This window comes from Nicotiana attenuata, unplaced genomic scaffold (genome assembly GCF_001879085.1).
Source record: "Nicotiana attenuata strain UT unplaced genomic scaffold, NIATTr2, whole genome shotgun sequence".
NCBI classification, from domain to species: Eukaryota; Viridiplantae; Streptophyta; class Magnoliopsida; order Solanales; family Solanaceae; genus Nicotiana; species Nicotiana attenuata.
In genome coordinates, this window is record NW_017671746.1 from 42314 (window position 1) to 56809 (window position 14496).

The 14496-nt window shown below is 34.8% G+C and overlaps 1 long non-coding RNA gene across 2 annotated transcripts; it reads left to right on the top strand.

Annotated features, from left to right (window-relative positions):
- The first annotated feature begins 9216 nt into the window (after nucleotides 1-9216).
- Nucleotides 9217-12391, top strand: LOC109209988. Of its 2 annotated transcripts, XR_002065468.1 has the most exons (5): nucleotides 9217-9364; nucleotides 9819-9938; nucleotides 10192-10293; nucleotides 11218-11305; nucleotides 11938-12391. It is a non-coding gene; the product is annotated as an uncharacterized LOC109209988 (long non-coding RNA). The 2 variants fall into 2 exon arrangements; XR_002065469.1 differs by lacking the exon at nucleotides 9819-9938.
- Nucleotides 12392-14496: the final 2105 nt, after the last annotated feature.

Below are 14496 nucleotides of genomic sequence, written 5' to 3' on the forward strand. Positions count from 1 at the left end.
CTTGAATCGCTGTGCGATTCATGATTTGATGTTGTTTGATGTGATTTGAGGCCTCGAGCAGGTCCGCGTTATGTTATGGTGTTGGTATGTTTGGACGGGGTCTCAAGGTCCTCGGGTGTGTTTCGGATGGGCTACAAACCATTTCCTCCTATTTTGGATTGTTGTTCTGGTATATGGTGTTTTCTTATTCGCGTTCACGTCTGTCCTTCCGCATTCGCGTAGAGTATTGTGAAATCAAAAATTTTGTTCTTTGCGGTCACAAAGAGGTGATTGCGTTCGCGAAGCTGGGGAGATTGTTGCTTTCGCGTTCTCATGGTATGTACCGCGATCGCGTATAAGGAGATCTGGAAGGGGTCATTAGGCTCTTGCTCTCTGCGTTCGTGAGAGAGCTAACACATTTGAGATGTTGTCGTGGTTCTGGACACCGCGTTTGTCACCGCATTGTCACGTTCGTGTAGAGGTAATGTTGGCAGTTCATGTTTTGTGCTTCGCAAAGCATTTTTGGCGATCGTGATGAGTAAATCCCTGGGCAGAATATAAGTACTCTATTTCGAGGGTTATGATATTTTTATCACTTTTTGAGTTAAGGAGCTCGGATTTGGGCAATTTTGGAGGGGATTTTCACACTTTGGAATGGGATAAGTGTTCTTTACCCGGGCTTGGTTATATTTCATGATTCCATCTTAATTTTTATCATTAATTAGTGATTTTAATTGGAGAAATTGGAAATTTTTGTAAAAACTTTCGAAAACACAAAAATGATGATTTGAAGGCCGATTTGATATCGGAATTGGATAATTTTAGTATGGTTGGACTCATATCAGAGTGTGCATTCGGATTTTATAAGTTTTATCGGGTTCTGAGGTGCGAGCCCGAGGTTAACTTTATGGGTTGACTTTTTGGTTTTCATTAAAGATCGAAGCTTTATTATCCATAATTGTTTCCTATGGATTTTATTTAAGATATTAAGTTATTTTAGCGAGATTCGAGCCGTCCGGAGGTTGTTTCACGCAGGAAGGTCTATTTAAAGTATTGAATTAGCTTCTTTGAGATAAGTATCTTGCCTAACTTTGTGTGGGGGAAATACCCCTTAGGTTTTGGGTTGATTTTATTATTTGAATTATGTGAAAGATGTGTATGCGAGGTGACGAGTACGTTCTCGGACTTATATATGGAAATTGAGCGGTTTAGACTCTTAGGCTTATTTCATGGATTTATTTAAAGTTATTAGCACATGCCATGTCTTTTACTTGTTAAGTTTACTCTTATATGCTTTATTTGAGATTGTTACCTCTTTTATTGTAATCGGACCTCCTTTATTTTTGAGTTATTCTTAATTGAAATTGTTATTACATGATATCCTTTTGCTGCCAGATTATTCTCATGCATTTAGACGTAGTTGCTAGATCATGCCATCTCTTTCATTGTTAGCTTATGTCATACATTAGAATTTGAAGTTGCCATTTCATGGAAATACCATCATTATTAAGTTTATTCTTAAACAGTTAATTGAAGTTGGAGTTATTGAAAGTCATTAACCTATTTTAGTTGAAGTTGTTGTTTAATGTTGTATTGTTCATTGTTGATTTATTCCCCAATTCATTTTTGTTGCTATTGAGATTTTTTGTACACATCGTAATTGAGCCGTGGGCTATGTATTGTGGTGATATTGTACTGATATTTTGGAAAGGCGATGGCGCACGGGCACTTGTGGTATGAGTTGATATATCGTGTTGTTATGATGTTAGCACTTCTAATTTGTTATGTGGTTTTATTATTGTTATGCAGAGCTATAACGGTGGCATCTCAATGTTGTTGATTGTTCGGAGTGATACAAGTGAATATTGATATAATGTTTGGGCGGAGTGATACGGGTGGCTATCATACAGAGCGATACGGGTGACTATTATATTATTATTTGTGTGGAGCGATAAGGATGGCTATTATGATGTTGTCAATTTGGAGAGATAAGGGTGGCTATTTAAGGGATGATATGTGATGGCCTGGGGGCATAATGTTGATGATATTCGTGTGATGGTGTGAATTTCCTTGTGTATGTCATGCACCTTACGTGACTTGTTCTGTTGCTTCTAATAAGCTACTCGATGTCTTTGATATTACTTGTTGACTTGGATTGTATTAGTACACTCGCACAAACATACACCGTAGCGCACCTTATACTATTTCAGGAGTATGAAACTTGACACTCATTGATCTTGCACTTGTATACTTGTATTATATGCTTCAACTGTGATATTGAGCATGTGACCACGCTCGGGGGAATTGTGATATTGAGCCTGTGACCACACCGGACAGATTGTGACATTGAGCATGTGACCACGTCGGGCGGATTGTAATAGTGAGCATGTGACTATGCTGGGCGGATTAAGATATTGGCAAGTGAGTTGTCCGTCCGATTGTGATAAATAATGTGGACACGAGGTGCCGTGAGCATATGATTTATGGTTTGGTACTCGTGACTTGTGCTTATGAGATAAGGTATCTCAGAGTAATGTTGTTGTGAGACTTGTGTTAGAATGGCTTGATTTTTTGGTTTTTATTATTTTCCCTTATTTGGTTTCCTGGTACTTTAACGGTGTTCTCATTACTTTACCGTTTATATCACATGTTTATTCCTTATTGTCATTTACTAATTCTTGCTTTTATTGTTATCTTTATACTTATATACTGCACATTTTATTATGACTAGTAGGTGTCTTGACTTGTACCTTATCACTACTCCACCGAGGTTAGTCTTGATACTTACTGGGTACCGACCATGGTATACTCATACTACACTTCTGCATATTTTTGTGCAGATCCAGGTATTGGAGATATCGGACTCAGGCGGAGTTAGTTTCTTGATCGCAAGGGTTCAAGGTCGAGTTGCTTGGTCGTCGCAGTCCCTTGGAGTCCTTTTTCTTTTGATTGTACTGTTAACTCATCGTTTGAATAGTATAGTAATTTATTTTTGAGATATTTCTATATATTCAGCTAGAGTTCATGACTATGTATTACCTAGTCTTGGGAGGTTGTTGTGATTATTGCCGCATAGGAATGTTTCAACTTTATTTCGGTATTTATATTAAACTCTACCTTTAAAATATCATTATTAAACAGGCTTAACTATTATTAGTAATCGGCTTACCTAGTCTTAGAGACTAGGTGCCATTACGACACATATGGTGGGATTTTGGGCCGTGACACAATTGGAAGGTAATACTTTCCGGTCCATGGTCTCTAACTCGTACGCTATTTTCCTAGCGATGCCTCAAACTCGATATGGATCTTCCAGCTCGGGCCTAATTTCCCTGAATACCGCATGTGTGGATTGGATACCTTTCTAAAGATGAAGACCCAAATTTTGAAATATTCGAAATTCGCCTTTTGGTTATAATACCATTCTATCCTTTAGTTTTAAGTTGTCATCCGTATCAAAGCTAACTCCCTTTGTTCCTCTGCCAAATCCAAGCATGTACGAAGTGCTTTGTTATTTGATAATTCATCCATATGTTTATATCTCAAACTTAGTTCCCCTACCTCTACTGAGATCAGAGCTCCGGTGCCATAAACAAGTGAGAAAGGCGTTTCTCCCGTACTTGTCTTGGATGTTGTTTTATAGGCCCACAACACTCCTAGTAAACACTTCAGGACACTTAACCTTTGTTGCTTCTAAGTGCTTCTTCATATTGTTGGCAATTATCTTATATGTCGACTCTACTTTCTCACTAGTAACCAGATGATATGGGGACGAAGTTAATCTCTTGATTTTCCAACTTTTAATAAATTCAGTTGTCTTGTCTCCCACGAACCGTGATCCATTATCACATGCGATTTCTCTTGAAACCCCAAATCGGCAAAGTATATTTCTCCAAATGGAGTCTACGACTTCTTTTTCACACACCTGTTTGAAGGCACCTGCTTCTACTCACTTAGAAAAATAATTAGTTAAGATCATCAAAAATATCCATCCCCTATTTTATAAACGGCTATGGTGCGAGTACTGAATGAAGTAGCTCTGCCGGTTGATGCAATTGATTTGCATACCGTTGATATTTATCCTACCTTTTCATGAAATTTTTCGCTTATTCTTTCATTCGGTGTTAATAATATCCGGACCTTATCAATGTTCTTACCGCAATAGCCTTCATGCACTTCTCGCATTACATAATTCATTAATAAAATTATTCTTTCTTAAATAAAAGAGGAAGAAAACAAGATAGTCACGTGACTCATTCTAACCTAGTCTTCATCAGATTTTAATCATGCATTTTCAGTAACCAAACAATAAGATTACTTTGGAACTAACTTCTGAAAACGATGGTGAATTAAACGTGTATTTTATACGTTATAAAGCAACTCGTCTTATTATCAGAAATAACCATCATTGCGTTTTGTTGCGAATACTGTGTGCCTTTCATTGGTGTTGTATTGCACTATCCGCTTCGGTATTTGTGCATACAGTCATAAGTTATTTTGACACTATCACTCCCGTTGATAAAAATGTACAACATTCATATTGGATTATTGCAGTAAGGTTTCATACTCCCTCCGATCACTTTTACTTGGCATGTATATTAAAAGTAGATGTTCGCTTTTACTTGGCATTTTACGCATGTCAAGAAAAGACAACAAATTTTTTTCTGTTTTACCCACAATATCTATTACCATTTCAAATTATTTTCTCAAATCCAATAAAATATGCATCAATTAATATGGGTAACATGGTAAATTATATACTTCATTTATTATTTCTTAAAAGGCGTAAAAAGTCAAAACGTGCCAAGTAAAAATGACTATAGGGAATAATTAATTTTATGGGGAAAAGCAATACTACGAGTTTTCTAGCTATTTGGTTAAGATTCTACCATAGTCTAATTATCGTTCAATTGTACCAAAATATGGTTTATCTGTCATCTTTCTCAACTTTTCATTCACGTGAAGAGAAGATAGAAGAAAATACGGGTATTGATGAATTAATTGAGGTATATTTCAATTGATACAAATCATTATTATAAAATAAATAACGAGTAGAAGAATTTGAGTTAATATAAAGTTTCTTGGGATAAAATCCTAAATTCTCATCATAAATGTAGATCATAACACATAACAGAAATATAATAAATAGCCATAACTAACAAGAGAATTGCAACGTGGTTCCTGTGATTGGAATAGGCAGAACAAAAAGAGACGAAGACTGAAAATAAAGATATAGACCCCAGAGAACACGTTTAGCCAAATCACTTTTTTAGGCCATCTTTCTAAATTATATGGACCACAAAAGCTTTTTCTAAGTGCGCATAAGTATGTCTTTGCTTTTAACAATTAAGAGCCCGTTTGGACATTAGAATTTTTTTACTTCTTTTCAAAAATAATTCTAACTTTTTTTTTAAATCAGCGTTTGGTCATAAAGTTTTTAATTTTCATTTGAAGATGAATTTGGAATTTTTCGAAAATTTGAAAAATTTCAAAAAGCTGTTTTCAAAATTCACTCAGATCACAAACCTTACCTTAAATGTGTCGAAATTGAAGTTATCTCATTAGCATTAATGATACTGTTAATGAAATATGCATACAATAGCGGATTTCGTTCTATTAAATTCACTATCCATTATGGTCTGATACATACCACAAAAATTCAAAAACAACCTAAAATTATATTCATGTCCAAACACAACTCTAATTTTCAAATACCATTTTCACTTGAAAAATTTTCTCACTTTTTTTTTAGGAATTTTAATTCTTATGTCCAAACACCCACTAAGTACAATGAGCAAAGGGATATAGTAATTGGTTAACATTAATTAAAGGTTTCATTCTGAGTCATGAGAAAGAAGGAAAGTTCGATAAGAGTGTTTTATTTTCCCTTAATGAACAACATAATATTCAAATTGATTAGACAAATAAACTTTCTTATACCTACTTGTTAAACAAAATAAATTAAATACAAACACACAATAAGGATAATAACGTACAATACTTAACAAGGTCGAATGATGCTATAAAGTAATTCCATAAGTATAAAGGGATCATCCTAATTCCAAACTTAGATTTATTTTATTAAAACAAAAATAAAAAAAGGTACAAATGGGAGGGGATATAAGCCTTCCTCCTTATGCTTATGGGAGTGTGGCTAATATGAGCTAGCTTCTTTTCGACAATATTGTTTGATTACAATTAATATTATATATTGAAACATTAGCCTTTTGATCCATGTAACAGTCTTTTCCATCTTCTAATCTACGCAATTATGTTACTTATACCATTGCCTAATTTTAGGGCTATCAAATTGAGATTGAATTCCTCTAACCATTGATACATAATTGATTAGCTCTATCTAACCTCTTCCATGTAGTCTTTTGGAAAATTAGCTCTAGTCTCAAAATAACCTGCATCTAAAAGTCCACATGCATTTTATAATATACACCCTCATACACTCCTCAGGACAGGTGATTACATTGAAATCACAAACCATCCCTCATGTCCTTGAATCTATTAGCAAGACTCATAACATCTTCTTTAGTTTATTTGGCATAAACAAAAGTAACATAGACAGACTCAGTACAATGAGAAACAAAAATATAACAAGTGACTTGTTGAACATTGTCCTCCAAGATTTGCACTTTAAGACTAGGCTCTCAGAAGAGCCATATCTTATTAGAGATGTTACCATAGGCATGATTAGACCCCAATTCAGCTTGTATTTCACTAGGTATTTGATTTCCTTTTAGGCTCCTGGATACTAATGAATGGAAGTTGGTATGACCTCTTGAGACTTTTGAGTCTCTCAAGTGCACCCATTGTTTTGATACTCCTGCCTTTCCAAGATAGTATATGAACCATCTTAAGTATCCAAGTTTAGGGTAAGGAGTTTCTGGGCCCCCTAGGGGAGATTCTAGATTTGTTACCTTCGGCGACCTTAGGCCTCATTTGTTTTTATTAAGATTAAGACGTTTGAATCTGAATATACATTTAAATATTAATATGTGTATTAAGATTAAAACATCTGAATCTAAATACACATTTGAATATTAAGATGTATCATGAATATCTAAATACTGAATAATTAAGATTGTTTGTTTTCTCTACATCAGAATATGTAAAATTTATATTTATTTAAAAATTAATAAGTATAAATTCAAATAAAATAATACTAATTAATCTAATATTACATTAATAATTTTTTTTTTGAAATTATATGGTGGTTGGTTGTGATGACGGATAACAGTTGTGGTTTGGGATGCCGACTGAGTAGTGGCTGGTGGTTGATAGTGATGATTATGGGTAGTAGATGGTGATGACAGTAGTAGTCAACGGTGGCGGTTAATAGCGATGGTGATTGATAATAGTGATGGGCAATATATAGTGATGTTAGTCTATAATGGTGGGAGATAGCAATGGCGGTGGTAATGGTGATTAGTGTTAAAAGTGTAGGAATAATAGTGAAATATCATTTTTACATAAATTTTTGAATGTATAACATCTTAATGATATTAAGATTCCGTTATAGTATGTAATAACATGTAAGAGTACGTAACAAATAAAGACGTACAATAACTAAAAGTATGAAGTAAGTCAGAACGTGTAACAATTAAGGACATATAACAAGTAAGTACACATACTAAGTAAAACATGCATCACATATGAGCATCTAACAAATGATAACATGAAATAAGTAAAGACATGGTTTAAATAAAAACGTAAAATAATACACTCTGCATGCTTAAACACTCGTTGTCACGACTCAAATCTCAACATGTCGTGATGGCGTCTATCGCAGTAATAGGCAAGCCGATAATCATAAAATAACTAATCATTTTAATTTAAAAACATGATATATTGAGTTTAGCAGTGAAAATCTCATAAATAATCGAAATTCATAACTACGACTCAAATACAAAATCTCCCAAAATTCGGGTGTCACCGAGTATATGAGCTACTAAATATCGACATAGTCAACACTCTAATACAACTGTCTAAAAAGATAAAACAGTGCTAAATAAACTGAAAAGAAGGGGAGTCGAGGTCTGCGAACGCCAAAACAGCTACCTCAAAAATCTCCAAGTAGGAAATGCTCCAAGTCTAGCAACCACCGTGCCTAGAAGTACCTGGATCTGCACACGAAGTGCATAGTGTAGTATGAGTACAACCAACACTACAATAAAAAGTACTTTTAGTGGCAATTATTTAGTGGCATTAAGTTAATTGTTGCTAATTTTTTCTTACAAATGAAAAACTACTGGCTAATGAGCATTGGCCAAGAAAATATACCTTTTACCCGCAATAAAAAAAAATGACCACTAAAGGAGTTTTTGGCCAATATTGTCCCTTATCTTTAAGGGTAGGTCTATTTTGGTCCCTCAAATATAACCCTGAGCATATTTAGTCCCTTAAGTATGCTAAAATGGAGCACCTTCAGTCTCACTGACAGAATCTGTCCAAGATCAATTACATGGTTGGTTTCGGCACTCACCGTCTTTTTAGTTTACTTATCGAAAATATTCTATAAACCAACACCCACTAATAGTACATAGCTGATTTAAGATTTTAACGTTGAAACTTTCACTTTTAAAAATTTCGGTGATTTTTCCAAAAAGAATAGTTAAAATGTGGAAAAAAAATAGAGTTGCCAAGACACTTAATAGGTATATTATTGAAGCAAACGAATAACCAGATTATATTATCACTTTTAGCCTGCGTCAGAAACTATTTACATCTGGTAGCCGAAAAAGTATATAAAATTTGTATAATTTTGTATATTAACATACAAAATGTATATATATGCAAAATAATATATAATTTTTATATATTATTTCGGCATTATTTTTACAACGGCTATACAGTGTCATTTTCTCATTAAAAACTTGCACAGAAGGGGATATTTTCAAGGTCAAAATTTTAGAAGACATTATCTAAAAATGAGGAATAAAAGTGATAACTTGCGTTATCCAATAAAAGGAGAGGAATCTTTTTGCTTTAGAGCTGAAGATTTGCTTCATGAATCAAAGTTGGTTAACACCGTTAGTTTTTGAACACATTTAGTCAGTGAGATTAAAGGTGCTCCACTTTAACATACTTAAGGGACAAAATATGCTCAGAGTTATATTTGAGGGACCAAAATAAACCTAACCTCAAAGATAAGGGACAATATTGGTCAAAAACTCCCACTAAAGCACTAATTGAAAGCGAAAATTTTAAATCAGTCCCTCCAATTTTTTCGACATCAATCACCTCTTCCCTCCGATCCTTTTTGAGGTCTTCTTTGTATATCGCGAAATTATTTCAGAAGTAGGCACCGTAAAGGCTCTCATCGTTCCTGCTGCCCAACTCATCTCTGTCTCACCATCACCAGCCACCATCCTAGGTAACTTCATCGTCTCACTCTCTCTCTCTCTCGCCCCTCTCTATATACCTATTATCACCGATGAGGGATAGCATATCCACAATGAACTGAGACTTGAGAGATGTTTCTTGCAAACAATCAAACTATTTTTGCAGTCGTGAAGCCCTTGTCTTGAGGTTCCTGATGGAAAACGAAATATGCGAACCGATATCATATGTATAATTTTACTATCGCCATATAAAACGCTAGCTAACTCTTGCGATTGAAATCTGATTATTGTTCTTTGTACGGTGGTATTGAATTTGTCCGGTGCTTTTGCATTCATGTGTTTGATTTAATGATATTTTTAGTTGCTTTCATGGTTATTTTAATTCCCACACTGATGCTGCGAAAATATATTTTGTAATTTAGGTGTTCGATGAATTGCTTTTGCAGACTTTCTGACTCTTGTCTTCCATTTTTATGTTGATTTCAGATGTTTCATATCTTTGACTGTTTAATATTGTCCGGTAGTTGAACATTTGTCCAATATCAAGTGTTTCAAACAAGGTGGAGGTGATAGAAGCTAGAAAATTGGCTAAAAGTAACACTAAAGGTGTGACTAAATATTGGATATTTCTCCTATTTTAATTGCCTACCTGTGTCTTCTTGTTGCACTACTTTTGAGTCTTTTGGGTTACTGTATTTGATCATAATTTCACATTGTGAGTAGGTAAGAATGCAAATTAGTTTCTTTTCTTCAATCTAAAAAGCATGTTCACGCTTTCCTTTTTGGTCTTCTTACAGTTAAATTTCGTCTTTTATCTAACTATTTATTTACATATTTTACATTTTCATCATTTTTACAGAATACTATGACGATTCTTGGGGCCAAAATTATCAGAAGATGGGGTATAGAAACAACAACGACGAGGAGGCATTAGATGCTGTTGAGAATGGTGTTTCAATAGGTATCTAGTTTAATTGACGTAATCTATTTTTAATTTTAGTTATCTTTTTCCTATTTAAAATTTCTTCGCTATATAGAGTGTATCTGTGGATTAGAAGATTGTTATGGTTTAATTTAGTACTTATCATGTGATATATAATGATGATCTGATATCACGAGTTGGACCTTACTAAGTAATAGAAAAAGAATATTGTTGAGTGTTAACGTTATTTGCCTCTGGCAGCTCAATCATTAAGTGAATAGCTTCATTCTAGGTTATGCCAAGAAATTAATAATTTTATATTTCTGTAAGGCAGAGAGTCCTTTTTACTTGGTTATTTTGCTGGTTGTCTTTTACCTTAATTTTAAAAGCATGAATTTCAAGAGCAATTTATAGCTAAAATATCTTGATTGACTGTGCAGAATAGGATTGCAGTATCCGAATTGAGAAATGTAATTAAGCTTTTACATGTAGCTCTATACAGACCCTTAGTTAACTTTTGGCCTAAATTTTGAATCTTTTTGATGTCTTCTTCAATCTCATTTTTGTTTTCTGCATTCTTATATTTTTTTTCCTGGTTCTAACTTGAGAGTAGTCGAGAATCAAATCATTTTCTTTTCAGTTCCAATGCGATTAGAAATTTTACTAACTTAAATTAGCTCGGCTTTTTAGTGTGCTAGCCAATTGCCTCATTAGTTCGCTAGCCAATTGTCTCATTAGTTCCTATCTTATTCAAGCTGCTAGAAGCTCTCTCAGATTCTAGATAAATTTTTGAAAATAATATCTTAAAAAATATACATGTTCTGTATATTAAGAAATTATAATTTTCTTGTGTCATGTTTTCTTGGTTGTGCTGCTGCTAGTAGGATATTTCTGCAAGCAGAAGTATTATTATACTCAAATTATTTGTTTCCTATTTTTACTTGACCTTCAAACATTATCCAGGTTATAATTTCACTGAAGAAGGGAGCTGCATCTACTGAAGTATGACAAAAGAGAGAAGCCCAAATTCTGCCCTCCAAGCTTACCCACGGTAAAGCATTTCATGGGACATCTCTTGTGCTTTTTAAACATTAAGGAAATTCTCAAAATAAACAGTATCGTATTTGGAATTGTATCCATAGAATTAATTGAAAAACTTGTCATTCTCATTGGGAATAAGATACAATTAATGTTCTTGGCAATTGCCTATTCATAGCCTGTTGAGTCATATTGCTTGGCAAATCTTTGTAAACAATATACATTAGCCATTTAGACTTAGGACTCTACTTATTCTTCTTTTCCTTCTGTCAGTTCTACGTTCCCTTTTGTTAGAAGTGCACTTTGCAAGGAAATGGTGAAAATGGAAATTCCAAACTATTTTTCTTGATCCTGTATAGGTTATAATATATCCAAAGACAAGTGTATTCTTTTTTGCTGATGTTGCTACATGCATAAAAGGATTAAAATTTCTTTTCTGAATAGTTAGTTGCTTTATGACTATTTTGTCAATGTAGATATAGGCATTATTTGTGATTTTCTTGCTTTTAAATGTTGTTTGTGAGTTATGTTCTAGCTGTGGTGGAATCTAATTCTTAGAAATTGTTTAGTTCTTCCTTATTAAAAAATTCAGTTTGAGTTTAGTTTTTAATTTTTCGTATAATCTGAATTATTTACCCATTGCAGAGGAGTAAGCACTGTTCTGAGTATCCTTAAATTTATGGAACTTCCCTATTCCGATGCATAACCTGATTTAGGTGCTGCAACTGCTGAAAGTTTCATTGCTCTCCAAGACTCCTTTGGAAAATATTGTATCTTATAGCCGTGGAAAACTCATGCGCAAAATTAAACAAGAAAGCCATATGTCATAACTCAAATAGCATGAAGCAGTTTTTGGTCAGAAATTTGGTCGTGGAAGATTTCAATGTCATCGAGAGCGAAAGAAATTTATCAGCGCCATTTATTGTCTAATATTACATCTATTGGATAACAATTATTAGATGCACAATTATACTAGCATTGGATCCATAGTTTACCTTATATTTTTATTTTATGTTGTTGGTACATTTGATATTTATGGATTATCTGTTATCTTTGGTTGTCGTAGATTCTATTAAATGTATTGAGCTTTTTGGAATAATTTTTTTATTATTCGAATGTAAATAGGCATGATGTGCATTAAAATGTTGGCTCTTTCTTAATTCTTACTAACAGTAAGAAAAGTTGTGAAATGTTCTCATTTACTAGCCACTATAATTACCGCTAAAGATTCTTCCTTTACTGGAAATATGATAGACCTTTACCGGCCATAAAATAGAAGCAACATGTGCGATCTAGGAATTTTTGAAAGAGGGCTTGTGGCCAATTTTGTTGCTAAAACTCATGGATCTTTAGCAGCAGTAGAAAGGATCTTTACCAGCACTCTTTGTAATGGCAGCTAAAGCCTTTGCCGACGCTGGATATGCCGACCAATATCTAATTGTCGCTAAAGGATTTAGCGGCGATAAATATTGCCGCTAAAGAGCATAATTATTGCCGCTAGAAGCCTTTTTTATTGTAGTGCGATCCAATGTACTAAATAAATAACAGGACTAACCTTTCATTGAAAGCAGTGACGAGTTCAGATAGGTACAGTCGAAGTCTAGATAATAACAATATAGATATGATAGGAAAATGACAGTAATACCTCAGAGAAAAATCTCATAATCAGTTGTCACAATACAGAAAAGTAAACATGCTTTCAAGTTCAACAGTATAGGCTCAATGATAACTAGGGATTCTAGTTCATTTTACACTCTTTTTTTACTTGAGTTTTGATTAAAAATGTATACAAATAGTCCCAAAGGCTTACATGTTGTACTTGTTTGCAGGGTTTGGTCAAAAAAGTGACAAGTAGTCAAAACCAACTCAAACAAACGAGTGAAACTTGCACAAGTACCAAGAACAAGTCAAGGCACTGCTGCAACATAAAATCCACTGCAGCCGCAACAAACCCACCGCGGCCGCAGTCCATTTAGTGCGGTCCGCGGTGGAAAAGATCAGAGAGATGCAATTTTGGAAGCTCAAGCACTGCGGTCCGCGGTAGATTCTTCGCGGCCGCAGTAGCCTCATCGCGGCCGCAATCCATTTTATGCGGTCCGCGGAGAGGGGATTCAGAGAGCTGGGAGTTTGGAAGTTGGAAGCCACTGCGGTCCGCGGTCCATTTTGTGCGGACCGCAGTGAAGCCACTGCGGCCACAATGCATTATATGCGGTCCATGGTGGACAGATTCAGAGACTCAGAAATCAAGCCAAAAAGTCTCACTGCAGCCGCGGTGCATTTTCCGCGGTCCGCGGTACCTCCGTCAGGGGTATTTTTGTCCAGATAATTCGGCCTTGTATAAATACTTCTTTTTCAGAATTTTAGGTCATCTAACTTTTAGCTGAGCACGTGAACGGTGGTTTTAGCCTATTTTGAGTAATTTTATAGTTGGTTTAACATTGAATATTCAATTCTTAGTTTGTAATCATATTATATGGGTTGTTCTTCATCTAAATACCTTATTTCTTCCATTATTATGAGTAGGTAGACCCACTAGCTAGGGTTGTGGCTCAACCCTAGTGTGGATATTTGATGGGTCTTTTGTTTTAAGGCTTAGATGTTTATGGGTGGTTGATATTGGACTGATTTGTGTTTTTCATGTTGAATTAGTGGTTGCAAACACTAATTTGTGCCTATTTGACTTGGGCTCTTCTTGAGAAAGAGAGCTTGAGTCTAGGAAAATCAGTTCAACAAGGAATTGGGGCGTATTCAAGAGATTGATAGCCCCAATTAAAGGGTTAAATCTAGAGATAGTAATACCCGACTTGAGCCTATATTGCTTGCATAATTTTGACACCCAATTGGTCTTGAGAAAGTCAATTAGGGAAAAGTCACTCGAGCTATCGAGAGGTATAGAGTGAGTAGTGTCGTGCATTGGCTATATCGTGATCCCAAACATAACAACTTTGCCTTAGGATTTAGAACCCGTCAAGTATTCACCTAGGAGAAAGTCGCTTCCCTAGTGCCTCGTTAATCATCTAGAAAACCTTTCAAGCATTCATACTTAGCTTAACTTCGCATATCATTAGCATAAAATTAGAAGTAACAAATCAAACAAATATGATTGGAAGTGTAATCAAGAGCACTACGCACTGCTAGATTAGATAGAAATCCAACTCCAAACATTGTTGTAGCTCCCAGTGGATTCGATCCCGACCTTCTCGG